General features: G+C 40.1%; 1 long non-coding RNA gene across 1 annotated transcript; it reads left to right on the plus strand.

The window, feature by feature from the left end:
• Positions 1 to 15,056: 15,056 nt before the first annotated feature.
• Positions 15,057 to 16,504, plus strand: LOC121902310. Its single transcript, XR_006097512.1, has 3 exons — positions 15,057 to 15,242; positions 15,364 to 15,417; positions 15,695 to 16,504. It is a non-coding gene; the product is annotated as an uncharacterized LOC121902310 (long non-coding RNA).
• The last annotated feature ends 488 nt before the right edge of the window (positions 16,505 to 16,992 follow it).

The following is a 16,992-nucleotide window of genomic DNA, read 5'->3' on the forward strand; positions in this document are numbered from 1 at the left end:
GTGGAGGTCGGACAGAAGTGCTACGTTCATGTTATTTCTTCACAAAGCCTGCGTCATAATTCATTTTAGTTTTATGTTTAGAGACTGAATAACTTCCACATTTATGCAGAATACCTTCATCTGTTGGAGACGTCTCTGCTTTCACATATAAAACAGCTACTGGATTTGTCTATAGGACTTTTTTTTAAGGTTTATTTTGTTCCTGTATGCCTGATTATTTTTAAGATGAATCAATTTTGGCTCGCTGTAAGTTGTGAGAGGATGTGTGTGTTTATATGACAGAAATTGACACATCGTTATGGGATAAAGACATTTGAAGCCTCCGAATGAGCCCAGAAATGTGACCTCCTTTTGCCAGAAGGGTGTCTCTAATATTTTGTCCACCTCATCACCTTCCAGCCCTATTTTGAATTCAGCCACTGCACCTCAAAGTCTGCGTGCATGCTTTGTTTCTTGCTCTTAGCCAGAACAGACTTTTCTCTCTCTGCATGTTTTTTTAACCTGCTTTTAATGCACAGGTGTAACTAAGAACATTAACGATGACTCTGCTCCATTATTCAGCAAGCAGGCACAAGACCTTGACACATATAAACATAATGGAGCTGTTGTTAATTAATGCTCTTACTTAAACCTGTGTTTGACAAGTCTAAACTTAGGCTGTGAAAAAAAAAAAGATCTATTGTAATCAACTGCAGAGACAGAAGGCACAAAGATTCAGGCACAAGTTTGTAGACTCCTGACAGCTAATCAGGAGAGAAGCAACATTAAGCAGCGCTCTCTAAGAGGTTGTGTAAATAACCAAGTGCTGTTTTCTGCAACAAAACCTGTTCACACACAAGCAGAATGTCCTTGTGAGTTTCTGTGATTAAGATCAGGCTGACAAATACTTTAACCTTTGACCTTTTTCTCTGCAGACAGATGCATATTTGCTGTTTCAGACTTCAGTTTTACTGTAAAACCTCCATCAGGAGCAGATAGAGGCGTGCCGGCTGAATGCTCAGACATATCAGTTTTGTCTTAAAATAATACTCAGGTGTTTGCTGTAGCGATTCCTCCTGTTCTTAACGAACATTAAGAGATTCCTTCCTAATTATTGCTTTCAATGTAAGAAAATCCACAGTCTTTGTTTTGTGCAAAAATGTATTCCAAAGTCTATCTGAAGCTAATTTTAGGCTTCAGCAGTCTGGATTAGTCAAACCAAGTGGATCCTTTACAAAGTTACAGTGTTTTTAGAATAAAATCCTCTCTTTGTGCTTCCCTGGACAGTGTTTCACTGTTGAGTTATAGAGTTTGTAACAAAATGAGGGAATTTTATACTTAAACGGCTGCTACTTTGGAAGATATCCATTTAATCTGACTAACTCAGACTAATGAAGCCCCATATTGGCCTCAGAAAAAAAAAAATTTGAATACATTTTTGCACATGATTGTGGATTTTGTTCCCCATCATTTACACTGAAAGTGGGGACTCTAATGGTCGGTATGAACAGGACGAACGACAGCGAAACCTTTTTCAATGTTCATTCTGGCTCTTGACTGTTGTTTTAAGACGGACTTGAATCATTATAAATCTATCTTTTAATTGAAGCTTTTCACAGCAGACATTTTTTTGCATTTTCAAAGCAGGAAATGCATTTAGAATAGAACAGAGCCGTCATTAATGATGTGAAAAGGTCCATACTGCTCATAGCAACATATGATAGCCACAATAACATTAATTATAGGCACATTTCATTTATGTTTACCAGGCCTAAAGCCCTGATATTATGCATGTTGGCTCACTGGCTTCACTGGGACACTTCACTGAAAAAGAGAAACCATTATATAATCTATTACAGTAGTGATTTATCAAATTAACTGTTGTGAAAAAGTTCCATAGGATCAGGTATCTACAATTTAAACTTTCAGTTGTTTTTAGTCTAAAGTTGCTTCACTAGTGTGGAGTTATTGCTAGTTTGTTTTCTTCCCATCATCTCAGCTCTATACGTTCACTTATAGCCGCTGTCGTGAGTTTGTTTTGCCACTCAGTGGATGCCAGAGGGGTGGTGTCATGTTGACAAGTGACATCAATACATTCCTTCTATAAACGTGAGTGAAATTAGGTCAGTGGCTTTAACCTCTACTGTATTTCTGTGTGTGTGTGTGTGTTTATGTGTGTGTGTGTGTGTACAGTACACTCGCTCACAAACACACGTGCAGACAAACAGATATAAACAGAAACAAATATAAACACTCTCACACACATTTATCCCTGAAGCTCTGCTGCTGCTGTGAGCTGTAAGTAAGAGACACCAACTCATTTGTAACATGACCGACCGTCTGTGTGTGTGTGTGTGTGTGTGTGTGTGTGTGTGTCTGTGTGTTTGTGTGTGTGTGTTTTCTGTCCCTTGATAGACAAATGCGTCATGTTTTGTCTGCTGTTTGCCAACTCAAATTATGTTTTTGCCCTTCTGTGTGTGTGTGTTTGTGTGTGTGTGTGTGTGTGTGTGTGTATTCATCATTGGAAGCTCAAGCTCATTAGTTTCATACATTTTTTTGTATTCATAACCCAGCTATAATGAAATTGCACAATGAATGGCTCACTAATTTGTAATAATTCAAGGCAAATCCCATTTTTTCCCTCCGTTTCACTGCAATAATAAATAAAAATAATTTTGAAGTAATTTCTCTTTTCGAATTTTAAAGTGGGGCACCAAAGGAAGGTGTTATATGCATGACAGCTGATCTCTTCTTTGACACTGGACATTGATAATAATGTGTATGAGGCAATTTAGCAGGAAGTTAGTATTGATACTTTTGGTATTGATCCACCCATCACTTCCTCGGATCACCTTCAAGGCTCAAATGAGTGTAAAACTTTCTTGGTTGAATCATCAATGTAAAATATGAGCAAGTGTGTGGGGAAATGACTTGATATTTGATAAAAAGTCAAAGATACAGGCCTGTGGGCATAAAAACCTGAGGAGAGAGTTCAACTACAACTCCCAAGGAGCATTCGGAAACATCCAATCATCAAGCTTAGAAGTGTAGAAATTGCAATTTGTAGAAACCTGATAAGACATTCAGCAGTTTGTTTTCTTTTTTTGGGAGGGTGAGGGTTGCATTTTATGTCCTTCATTACAGCGACAGTGAAGAGGTGACTGGAAACGAAGAGAGAGGGAGACGTGGGTGACGTGCACTAAAGGTCTGCTGCTGGATTCGAGCCGTGGAAGTGAAGGTTACGTGGCGTCTTAACTAACTCGAAGGCCTCCTGTGTTCACTTCTGGATTATGGGTCAGCATTAGATGAATCTAGTAAACATGGGGCAGGTTTTGGTTGCAACTGCAACAACAAAATATTCTGAATTGTTAAAGCTCTGATTCGGACCTTTGACTGGCTTCTTCTCCATAGCAAACTGTGGCTGAGGCTCATGGGTATCGTAGTATTTATATCCACTGACCATACCAGTGTTTACTACAGTATGTTGACAAAAATCAAGGATAATCAACATGTTTATTCTCAGTTACTAAAGAAATACTGGAGTAAAAATACACCAGAAATGAGAGACCAGAGGACATCAAAACAAAGGGACGGTGTGTCATATTTTATGACAGTTAATATAAAATACAGTGCTGCTGCAGACTCCCTCAGGATAAATAAAGGTTAAAAAATAAAAACACACGATCTCAGTAAACCGATCCACACTGTGTCTAACAAACTTACACACACACACACACACACACACACTGAAGAAAACATTACAGCCTGATGATGTGGTGCCGTCTATATTTAGGCAGAGACCCTCATGCTCTCACACATATCAGATGATTGTTGTCATTAAATTTGGACACACTCAAACACACAAATACACGACGCCACACACAAACATCAACTCTCTACCTTCAGCCCTGCTTCTTTGCAAAGCATAAACACACACACACACACACACACACACACACACACACACCCTTATCATTCTCATCTTACAGCCTGAACTGTCACTCTTCATTAGCTGTCTTACTGTGTGTTACATTATACAGAGACTGAGCACAGCTGAATAGCAGCCTGGTTGAAATATGGAGGAAACTGAATACAGTCTGAGCTTAATGCTGTTATGTTATGTGATACGACTGAATGAATATTCAAAATAACAGCAGTGAGCCAGTCTTACTCCATGTAATGTCGCGCATTGTTTACTTTAAACTCAGTTCAGAAAACCTGAACTTTTTAAAACTTCACTTTTTGTCTGATCACATGTTTAAATGCTTTACATTGTGATCTAAGATTTGATGTAAGATGTCGTCAGGTGACTTTAATCCGGTTTATGCCATATGTTTACTTTGCATCATTAATGATTTTTACTTTTATATTCACTTTGTTTTCATTCAATCATTCAATTTCTACTTCTGTATTTTTTCTATGCTTGTAATCTTTGTGATCTTGGCTTTAACGTTTGATCTACTGTCACTATAGTTGCTTTTTATGTTTCAAAATCTTTCCAATTAGCCACAGCAGATGCTTTAGTTCCACACGTATGTTTTGTTGTAAAAGGCACAGGCCTGCTTTGTTTAGGATTTTTGGGCCGTCACAGCCACGTGTTCCAAAATGAAGTGAAATGAGTCGCGGACAATTTGACTGAAAGCTGGAAAAATAAAGTTAAAACACAGTGGCTGAAAACTGTGGAAACTGCACCCATCATACAGAGAAAACAGCTAAATACCTAAAGCGTAAATATGCACCTTTTATTATATGAATCACATCAGCACAAATAGATGACAGCTTGATATCAGTATTAACCAAATCAGGTGACTAATCCTGGTTTACCAGAGTTGATAGAGTTCATGTTTTTGACCTGATTCTGTCTGTGTGTCTTCCAGCAGAAACTTCTCAATGGATTAGTAGGAAACTTGCAGCGAGGTCGGTCACGGGGCCGTGAATACCTGATTAACTTCTGGTAAAAAATCTGACTTGTGGAACAGAAATATCTTGACTCCTAATAGTATGTCAGTGCAGTGTTCGCTCTGTGTGTCATCCGGTTCATCGTGAATCTATTTCACATCACTCTTAAATTCTCTTTTCTATTACAAACCATCCTTTCTTCCTGTCTACAGTTCTTCTATTTCCTTGTTGGACATTTTATTACTGCCAGTCACCTCTGACACTTGACTTCCTCATTATTGTAATATACTGTAATATATAACTACATCGCATGTTATTGTGAAATCCTGAGAGGTTTTGCTGTGCTTCGACATTAATGCGACTTCCATTGTTGTTGCTGAAAGAGGACAGTCACCAAGGGTTGATTTCCAGGAAAAACACATTTGAACAAATGGCCGTGGCTGTTCTTGTTCGTGTGGGTACAGTCTCGGATGATTTGTTCCCTGTAACCTGGACACATGAGGCTGCAGAGAGACAACAAGGCAATAACTAGAGGTCGAGACCCTCTCTCTCCCTGTCTCTCTTTCCTCGGTCTCTCTCTCCTTATTTCCTAGAAAGAGCTAAAGCCCGCTGTGACCTTGCTCTGCTCGATTCACCCCGAGCTCCACCTCGCTGAGCTGTAAAAAAACCGAAATAAAAAAAAGGATAAGTGGCTATCTGTCTTAGAAGAGGAGGATGGGAAGATGAAGGAAATAGAGGTGGAGTAGACGGGCGGAGAGGTAAAGATGCTTTGGAAATGAAAGAAGGAGAAAAGGCAAGAAGAAGAGAGGAAGAGGACGAGGAGATGGAAGGTGGAGGAAGGGGGTGATGGAGGAGGAGTAGGAATAGGGGGAGGAGAAGATGTAAGAGGGGGGAGGGAAGGAGGGGAGAGGAAGATGAGAAACAAGAAGAGGTGAGCTAAAAGGGGTGAGTTGAAGGACAATGTGGTCAAAAGAGGGAGACGGAGTAAAACCAGGGACCAAGAGGAGAAAATAAAAGCGAAGCAGCTGATAAAGAAGACCATGGAGGAGGAAGAAAAAGGAGAAAGAGGAGGTTGCGTTGATCACTAAACCCATAAAAACCCAGTCAATGTAAAGACGGTCAGGAGAGGAAGAGAGAAAAAGTGAGGTAATAGGTTGGAGGGGGAGAAGAAAGGGCGAAGGAGCTCAGTAAAGGATTCCCGTATATCAATATGAAAAAGAGACAGAGGGAGAGAGAGAGAGAGAGAGAGAGAGAGAGAGTGGGAGGGGGCTTAAGTGATTTCGTCAATAAGATGTTCTTCTGTTGGCCTTGACTCACAGCTGCCTCTCCGATTCCTCCCGAGATCGTTTTTTATCCTTTAACCAGCAGGAGATAAATGACACGTTTCACCAGTAAAAGGGAGGAGGTCAAACCATTTCACTACATATAAAATACATATAAAACCAGTGCCTCCCATTCCGCTTTTATGTCTCGGCAATGGACACTGTTCCCCCAAGCAATTAGAAATAAATTTTTACCCCTGAAAATGATCACCCAATAAATCAAAAACAATGCATGAACTGATCCTACTTACAAGTATTGTGTGTTATATCTTATTACTCTGTGCTGTAGACCTCTGATTTGGTCTAAAAATGATAAAAAACACATCAATGAGCCACATGCTTGTGCTGTGTGAGATGTTCCTGCACCCTGAAACGGCTCCAAAGACTCCAAAGTTCTGTGTAAAGCAAACACTTTAACTTAAATTTACTATGTGGCACAAAGTCAAGAGGTTGTGATATGTAGCACAACAAGCCAGTGAAACTCTGTAAATGGAAATGTGTTCCCACACATGCACAATAGCATCTGCCTTACACAGAACTGCTCTCCGGAGACTGAAAACATGATCGCTGTTATTGGTCTTTGGGGCCGTTTCTAAACAAACTTGCTATTCATAATGAAGGAACATGTCACCCAGTGCAGCGGTGTGGCTCATTGATGTGTTTTTAATAGTTTTTTGGACAACAATGGCACAGAGGAATAAGATATATCAGGCTTTGGATACACACAAAATAATTAAAAGTAGGATGAGTTCATTGTTGGTCTGGCTCTGCACGTGAGTTGACGATAAGAAAATTGCCAGCCACATCTTTTAAAGGATAATTCAAGATTATTACAATTTATGTCGTTTTTTTCGTAGCTTTTGTCATTGATTCTATTGGTTATGATATCACTGTCAACTAAAGCAGCCACATGCGATCAAGCCTCTAATCAGATTATGTTTCATTATTCTGTTATGATCCATTGTTATAGAGAAATACAAGCAGGCTACAGTTTATCTTGTATGTCACATAGAATTGGGAACTGGAATACAATAATCTGAACTACAGCGGGTGTGACTCATGCAACACATACATAAAACAGAGACTGGGACAATGACACTGAGAAGCATATAGTAATTTGGTGTGTTGGCTTGTGTGTGACAGAGGGAGAGAGGATGTGTCAGTTTTATTTCTGAAATTTAAGTTAAAGCCTCTTCTGTACAAACTGAAGTAACACCCCCAGTTGCACTTCTCCAGTTTATGGACTAAATATGGTGTCACCCATGTCCCTTATTGGACACTCCCCGTGCCTCTCTGCCAGTCTGGGACAACAAATGGCCTGAAGCCACATGACCTTATACCCAACCCATCTTGGTAGGGGCCCCATTGGCTGATATGTGTGAGGATATTTATGATTGGTTGTCTTTTATACTTTTTTTTACCCTATTTAAATGTTGTTTGCAATGTGTGTCATGATGACCCCGATGAAGACCACAAGCTGAAACATGTCAGTCTAACAATACAGTTGTTCTGTGTACTACAAGTGTTTCTGGAGTTTTGACATCCTTCTCCATGCACCTTGGAAGTAGGCGAAGTTGTGCAAGAAACCCTTTCTCTGCTTCTACATTATTTCTGAGATTGCCCAGAGTACATGGTGTATATTACAAACTGACTAGCTTGTGGTGGAACTGATTTAGAACACATTCACACACACACACATGCATCTGCAAATGTACACTCATATTTTTGTGTGCACACCCACACAGACTAACACAAAACTGCACACATTTGTACAAAAGCACTTTTCTCACACACACACACACACACATACACACACGCACACAGCCAGTGTCAGCAGAGTAGACAGATGCATGGTGACAGGGCTGCAGTGCGCTGGATTAATACACTTAGTGTTCCACATGTCAAACTGCATCATTGCAATTATGAACATTTCAGGCATCCCTCCCTCCCCTCTCAGTCTCTCTCTCTGATTACTTCTACCATCACAGCCAGCTGTCCAATCATCCACACATCTAGTTAACCAGTCGGTCACCCAGAAAACCGGCAAACATCAGGCTGACAGCCCAACACCCACCCACCCGTGTACTAACACAGAATGCCAACCAACCTGCCAGCCACTCACATATGTCACTACCCAGCTCGCCAATGCACCATGACATCAGCTGGCAAACCACGGCAACCAGTCAGCAAGCCAACTAACCTCACCTCCTCTCGGATTATTAAATGCAGTCAACCATCCAACAAGCTAGCCGGCTAACTATCTACCCAGCCAATAACCAGTCAGTTGCTCTCTTCACAATGTGCCATTTAACTAAACTACTAAGTATCCAACCAGCCAAATCATCAGCCAACTAGCCAGGATGATACTGTAGAGCTTTTTACATTTACATTTTGTCATTTGGCAGATTCTTTTTATCCAAGGTGACTTACAAACGAGGCAAAACAATCAAACATTAGAGGACAGTGACTCAAATTCCCCAGTAGCCGACTGAGAAGGAGCACCAGACAGAAGATTTTTTTTGTTTAAATTATTAAGAAACAACTGGAAGTAGACAAATTCATAAGCAGCATAGACAAAGCTGTTGATGCACTTGTAGGCTCATACAGTTGACATCCAGATAGTCCCTTCTTGACATGAGGTATTGACAAAGTTTTCCCTCATGGCTAGGAAGACGTGGAAACTATAAATTTGCCCCAGTGTGACAATCTCAATAAGTGTTCTTGGTAGTTGATTTTTTTCTGGTTGATTTCAATGAGTTTGAAGAGTTTGCACTCTGGGAAAGTCGTGTTGTATCCACCCAATATCTTGCGTTTTGTGGATGAGGACCCTGAGCAACTCAAAAAACAGTTTAACTCTGTGCAGATAAAAGCTCGACATCATCGCAGATATTTCTGTGCTGTTCAATCGAAGGGGATGCAGTGACGCGCAACCATCAACAACAAAAATGGAGGAAGGGCGGCAGTTCTTTCCTGTCTTTTCTTGTTGACATAAACAAAATATGTCAAGCTTGAAGGTACCTGAAAATGTGCCCAAACCTTTCCTGAATTCGTCAAACCCATTGAGTCCTCTTGAGCCAATTTCCTCTTTTATTTATTTCTATTTAACCTTTATTTATACAGGCAGTGTTGGCTGAACATACAGTACTTTTCCGGCAACACCCTGTTAACAGTTTAGAAGTATAATAGAAACAAAATAACAAGAACAGACAGAGTCAATAACCAAAACTGAAAACTGGCAATAAACAAGATAGAGGCTCAGTAAAAGCAATCACAGAATGGTCTTAAAGTTACTGAAAGGTATACGAGTCTTGATTTCTAGGTGACATTGCAGATTATTCCACGAGTAGAGAGATTTTAAGTAATGTAATCAGCTTCCTGCCAACCATCTGCCTACCCTGCTTATCAGCAAAACAGCCAATCACACACAGGTAGTAATCAGCCAGCTCACTGCCAAGCATTCAGGCAGCCGCTGCTTTGGCAACCGGTCGGCTGTTGTGCAGCAGACCAGGGAGGTAGACAGCAAGCTAACTACCATTAAATCCAGCCAGATGTCACCAAGCCAAGCAGAGAGCCAACTAGGCACCTGCTAGCTCAACAACTGTCCCACCCAACCAGTTTACCAACCAGAAACCCAGTCAACCAGCGACATAATCACCCCTCCAGTCATCCTCCCAGGCAAGAGGCCAGCATACCAGTTAGCCAGCCAACTGGTATGCTGGTCATTCAAGGTCGATAAACAGTTGAAGGTTGAGTCCATAAGAGGCCTGACACACGAAGAATGCTGCTGCCATGAAAAAGATGTCAAGTGTAAAGATCACAGGGGGATCACGCAGCACTTTGTGTACATGTGTGTCGGTGCATTTATCTCTGCACTGGTATGTGCACATGCATGCTTGTGTGTGCATGCAGAGACGCAGACAGGAGGTGTGGAGGAAGCTGAGGGTCTAGAGGGGAGCAAACAGTCACAGTAGCTGCATTCACATCTTTTTGGGATCAGTCACCTCCTGCCTTGTGGGGTTTATTTTGGCCCCTTGCCCAGGAGGCCCACCAACGCCCTGATAATATACTCACGTACTAGACCTGCACTGATCTTTGCTAAGACATCTTGTTGCTCCATTTGTGCAAACTGCCCCAGTATACATGATAGAAAATCTTTGTTTTATCAGTAAACAACTGTAGGCTGTGAGTGTGGGGAAGTAATTATATGGCTGGAAGGTTGCTGTGTTGAAAATCAAGGTCAGAAAGGAGCAACACTTCCTTCCTGCCTCAGCATCTATTGTTGAGCTGCCCTTGAACAGGACACGGAATCCCAGACTGCTTCAGCATAGCTGTTAAGTGCCTAGTCTACTGTCCTAGTGCGCTGGATAATAATAAAACTTTATTTTTATCGCACATTTCACACAGAGAAAGCAGCTGAAGGTTCTTTACAAGCTGCACTACTTCGACAAGACATAGAGGAATAAGGGCAAGGCAGAGAGAAGACAGACAGAAGAGAAACATTAAAGAAATGAGTGACAAAAGAAACTAAATAAGTCAAGAGCAGCCCATAAGTTTGATGTAACTTCATCATTAGTGTTCTTCCTCATAAAGCTCCCTGAAATGCATCATGATGTAGACTATAAAAATTGAACAAACAGAATCTATTTCTCTCTGAGCAATGCACTACATGGAGTATAGTTTATCCCTGGTGGTGCTGGATCATGGTCTACCTATTGAAAATCAAATGAAGCATTGGCTTACTGTGGAATTACAGTACAGGTCTCATCATGAAAATAACATAAAAGCATTTATTTTATCTTGTGGCCTTGTGTGCATCTTTAAATGCTAAATATGTATAATAAAAAAAGTATTTTCATGTATTTTTATGTCAAAATCGCACCATATTCTCTTCCTGTTAAGCGAAAAAATGCTTTTGCTGATTGAATTTCGCACTCAGGGGTGTATTTACAGTCAAAATTTCATAAAATGGGAGTATGCTTTAAATTTTGTGTTGATTCAGTCCAGTCACCCCTTCCTCAGTTATTCAAATCCTCAACTGAAGTCCTTCCCAATGTTCACACGTCCCCACACAGCATCCTGTTTTATGTGGAAAACATATTAAACCACAGAAACATGGGACTTATAAAACTAGACAAAACACTTTCATTCTTTGGCAAAACCAAATGGCAACCGGATATAAACATGGAAAAAATACCCAGAAAGCATGTTTACTGGTAAGTTCAGTCTGTGATGCTTTACATTCAAGTACAGGAAGCAAAAGGGATGAAACAAGAAAAAAAAAAGCTTGATGAGACTTTAGATGGAGTGAATCACAGTAATGTTGGACACCTAATGCTGCAATCCATTGTACTCAGAGCTCGTAAAAAAATGACCCCTGGCACGGAAAAGCGCAATTTAACAGTCATTTAAGTCGGAATTCCAAGTTGGAAACTTGAGCAAGATCCATCTTACCCAAGTTCACCGACAGAAACACACCTGACGTCAAAGCGATATGGCGACAGACACAGTAAACAGCAAGCAGAATTACGCTTTCATCAGTTTTTACTTCATGTAGTGTTCACATTGTGCAACATGATCTAACAGCTTTGTAGTTGCCATTTCCATTCAGTTGATTTGTGCTTGACAGACGTCTTTGTGGACATGCAGTACTCGCCTACTGCTCCCGTCTCTTTTAAAGTGTTTAAACTGTTAAATCAGCCGCTGTAGTTTTGGGTTGGAATGAAACCCTGCATGATGCTGCAAACATCAGTTTGCTGAAGGGTCCATGTTTTCCGGAGCAGATGCACTGGGACGCCTTTAGATTGTAAGTTGGGAATACCGACCTGGAACTGTATTGACTTCCGACTTGCAGTGGATTGCTATTAGCTCCAGTGGGTGTAGGATGATTGGACATTTGAGAAGTCATGTGATTTTGATCACCCATTGTTTTATTATTGTTTGAGGAAGACCTGCACCCACTGGAGCTTAGTGTCCCACATGACGGCAGTTCACCCTGGGTAAAGTGCTCCTCACTGTAATTTGCTCTTAAGATTTAACTTGTCTTATGATAGTTTGAAAACTGACCATACATGACATCAGAATTTCATTTAGGCAAATAATTTGGATCCACAGAGGGAGCGGTCTTCTGTGATGGTTTATCTTGATGAGACAGGTGGATATTCAGCGCCTAATGTGGTTTTAACCATCCTCTTTAAACTCATTGCACCCTTTTTAAGAATGTTATCAGATTGAGGGGCAGTGAGCACAGACAGTGTGTCAGCATATTCTGTCTGCTTATACCTGGATTCACCAGCATATAGTCACACTTTCCCAGACAAAATGCTACTCAGCAGAACAACAATGGCTAGGAAAAAAAAAAAAGATTTTCCTTTATTTGAGATTAGATGCTCACATTTTACCTCTCCGTCTTACCCCAGATAGTTAAAAAGATTCCTTTGTAACCTCTGAATGAGCAGATAGTCTTTAAAAGCTCTCACCCCTCCTCTCTCGCTCAAGCATCTTAGTTTCCAGTGAGGAATTTGTTTATTGGCTGCGATGGTGATGGAGCTGTAAACTCCTGTTAGAGCATGACTGTAATTCCTGAGCTAGATCTCAAAGTGTATAAAGCTAAGCCCGTTCCTTACAGTGGGCTTTTTGGAACGAGGGTTTGCCACATGCTTCCGCTGGGTGCCAGCCAGACTGGACACACACACACACACACACACACACACACACACATCAATACACGAAGGTATGTAACCCCACACAGATGGAAATAGATATAAGCACCTTAACACGCTCTGCCAGATTAACAACGAACACATGCTAAAAATCTTTTATAGTATTTTAGTGCTTTCTCCAAAATGAAAAATGCACCAATTTTTAAAAAAAACAGATAAACAAAGTGTATTTATATAGTGCAATTCATACACAAAAGCAATTTAAAGTGCTTTCCGTAGTGCATAAGAGATATTTAAAAGATACAAATAGAATTTTAGAAAAACTATATTAAAATAAATGAAAACTGAAATGAAACATCAATTAAAACAACAGAAATAAAACTTAAAACAACTAAAAATACCACCTTAAAACATTTTTAAAGGTTTTGTTGGTTTTAAAATACTTGAGTTGTCTTCACAGGCTGGAAACTAGCTTTGAAATATTAACTGTTACTCAACTGTGTAGGCAGTATTTTGTAAATGAAGACATCACATGCGTGCACATAGACCCATATCAACACAAAGCCTCTTACTGTACATATAGCTATTTAACGACCTGGTTCGTGATAAAACATAAGAACGCATTCATGTTTTTAGTCGGATGTTCCATAAAACACACTTTTGTTTCCCTGCTTCTTTTCATTCATAAAAATAACATTTTGTGTCGTACTCTGAAGTGTTTGGGAAAAATAATGAATGAATGTGCGAAAAGTCTATTTAACTAAGAAGTGAAGGCATGCAGAGTTCCTGCTGCTGTGGTTGTAATAAGGCTTACATGTCAACAGCGACGCGGACTTACACTCTGTCACTAAACACCAAAAACTGTTGACAGTGTAAGCAGCCAACATAAAGGATTTCAACCAAAACCCAAACAGTGCTGAGTCTGATAGAGGAGAGGTGATCTAATCAGAGTCCATGGGAAGCAGGGCTGCAATATTGACTCAACAATTTACCATAGAGTAGTTTTTTTCATCCACTAAATCCATGGCAAAACAAGAAAATATCACATGATGGTACCTGCTTTGTCAGGTGGAGTTTAGTGTGAAATAAAAATACCTGAGTCATGGCTTTTTTTTCTTATTTAATTCCTGCAAAAATGCTCTCTGTGCGTTCATTGCTCAGCCTATTTTCTTTATGACAGTCACAATAAAGGAACTAAACTTTGTTTTACAGTCCGCCAAGGCGCTGCAACCTCTGACCTGCGGTATTAACTCCACATCATTATATTCCCATCTAGGATGTAAGTTGCAATGACTGTAAATCACTTTATTCATTAGCAAAAATCATTAAAATGTAAACATGACAATTGGAAATTAGCCAAAATCTGCTGAACAGTGAAACACACATGTCTGAAGATAATTTGTGATATTTCTAATGTATTTTTGTCTTTAATATGTCAACTGTTGTGACTTTTTTTTTTTTATCATGATGTCATTGTGAACATTTATGAGAGGTGTTGGAGGTGCAACATACCGTACCTGTGAGTCTCATCACACCTGTAGCCTGTTATTCTCATCATTTAATATGTTCTCCACCTGCTAATTATGTGTCTGGCAAACAGCACAAACAGGCTGGAGCTGAGCCGGCCGATGGGGGAATGTGTTTTATTGTTGCTTGTGATGGATGTGTTGTGGATGGTAGACTATGTGTTGGACATGTTGTTTCACATGTTGTGTTAAGTATAATAAACCTTCCTCTGGTGGAGGGATTAACCTGGGTGTGAGACTGTGGAAACTTACTGGAAACCACACTCATTGGCACTTATTCAAGTCTTATGTTATAACAATGTGCTTACAAAACAATGTACCTTTCCATCATGTACATAATCTCTGTGCTGTATGTACTGGAGCTCTTTTTTATAGCACCCAGTATATGTGAGGCAAAAAAGCAATGTGACAATATATCATAACACTTTTACTGGTTATATATTGTCCTTATAGTGGTATAAGAGATACGCTAGCATTGAGAACTTTATTTTCCCAGCTAGCTAGTGGATTTAAGCAGGGAGCTCAGCTATACTGAGCCTGGTGGCTAATGTTTGCAAGCTAGCTATGTTAGCTAACTTATTCTCATAGCTATCAGTCCTGCTCTGACCTTGAGTGTCTTTTTTTACACAGAACAGATATTTAACTTTTTCTTTTTAATAACATGTTGGCTAATGCTCATTGTTACATCCGTAGTGTTGTAGTGTGTGTGTTTTTTTCCTGTTTGGTATTGTGATATTGAGTATCTACTGCAACACTAAATTCAATATGCAGGGAAACAGTCGCTCTGGGAACGTCATGCTGTTGATATTTTGGATCTCGTGCTTCCAATCTCGTGTTTTTCCACTTAACTTCAGCAGGTACCAGACTAGACAAACATTTCCTTGCTTGGTCAGCCTTCGACAGACAGACGATGCTGGATATTGCTCCCTCTGTTCTCTGTCTTTGGGCATGAGAATGTGTGTGTGTGTGTGTTTACAGTGCATTGACACAGAGAGATGAGCTTATTCAGGACCACACCAACTTGGAGAGTTGGTAAGTTGGTAGTCTGACATGCTGTCTATCTATCTATCTATCTATCTATCTATCTATCTAACCATCTATCTATCTATCTATCTATCTATCTATCTATCTATCTATCTGGCTTTATTTGGCTCAGTGTTACTGTCTTTTCCTCAGGCTTCCCTCCTGTTCACTGTGCCCAGTTTCACTAATAGTGGGCTGTGGGGAACTGTAATTTCTGTCCTCGACAGATTGATAAATGTCAGTAAACAATGTACTAATTGTCTGTCTGTCTGTCTGTCTCTCCCAGCTGTGAGACACAGAGGCATCATTTGATGTTTCAATCTCCTATACAGACTTCTTATTAGCATTCTGTGATGGGCTATTACTCCACCCACACACACACACACACACACACACTCAGTTTAGTTGGAAAGGAGGGATACTGCGTCAGTGACGCAAAGGTGTAAAATCTTGTTTGAACATTTCATCTCAAAAAGGTGAAAAGATCTTTTGAAGCGGTATGAATGTGTTGATGAAGGTCACTGAGTGCATGTGTGTGTGTGTGTGTGTGAGTGTGTGTGTGTGTGTGTTTGCAGAGAGAAACTAACATTTACACAAGCAGATAGTCAATCACCATTCATAACTTGTATAATGTTTCGACTGTTCTGAGTCTGTCAGTGGGTCAGCGTAGGTCACTAGTTGTAGTTTGATTGATCACACTGTTTATTTACTGTAGAACTGATCAATATCTGTCCTGTCTATGAGAACCTGAATCTGAACTAATGCTTAAACAGTACTATGGCTTGTCATGTTATTAGCATTACTGGCCTGATTTAATAAAGAGTTGTAATGTCGACATGTTTCAGAGTGCATGTTACCTAAAAAGGAGACAGTGTTTTTACAGTGATATCAATTTCTAACAAAGCTTTTGGCTTCAAAATGGTAAAATATAAACAACTAGTCTGACTTACGCGGCGTCAACATGAGCCAGGTAATAAAACAGATGTACATTTCATCTCTGTGCATTGGATTCATCATAGGTCCAGGACATGATAAGCTTAGTTAAGACTAGAAGGAGGGCTAACCTGCTGGTATAAGATAAAAAAATACCCCCCCCTCCCTCCTCCCACAACTCCTACCACTGGATGTCCACTGGATACGGTGCCGTGCTGCCGTTGCACCATCACTCTGTCACGTCTCATTCCCAAAGTCCACCAGAAGTTTCAGAAGTCGAGCATCTGTTCCTCAGCAGGTGCATTTCTAATATAGCGTAGAGGTGTTTTGCAGATATTTTTATGTATTTTACCAACAATATGAAAACACATGCGGTAACAGATGCTTTGTGGCTGCTGTGCGTGGCTCAGTTTAATAAGAGTGATACCTCAAGCTGTCTTGTATCTATATTTCCTGAACAGTGTGTTAGCAGCAGGAAAGCTGTTTGTGTCTACCACACACACACACACACCTTTGTTTTCTGTCTCGTCCTTTTCCATCTCTCTTGCAACTTACTTAACAAAGAAGAAAAACTAGTTTTGCTGTATTTGTGTTAAGACAAAGGCAGTCACATATGAAGTAAACACATAAATACTGTGTTAAGTCAGTTGT

This window comes from Thunnus maccoyii, chromosome 8, assembly GCF_910596095.1.
Source record: "Thunnus maccoyii chromosome 8, fThuMac1.1, whole genome shotgun sequence".
NCBI classification, from domain to species: Eukaryota; Metazoa; Chordata; class Actinopteri; order Scombriformes; family Scombridae; genus Thunnus; species Thunnus maccoyii.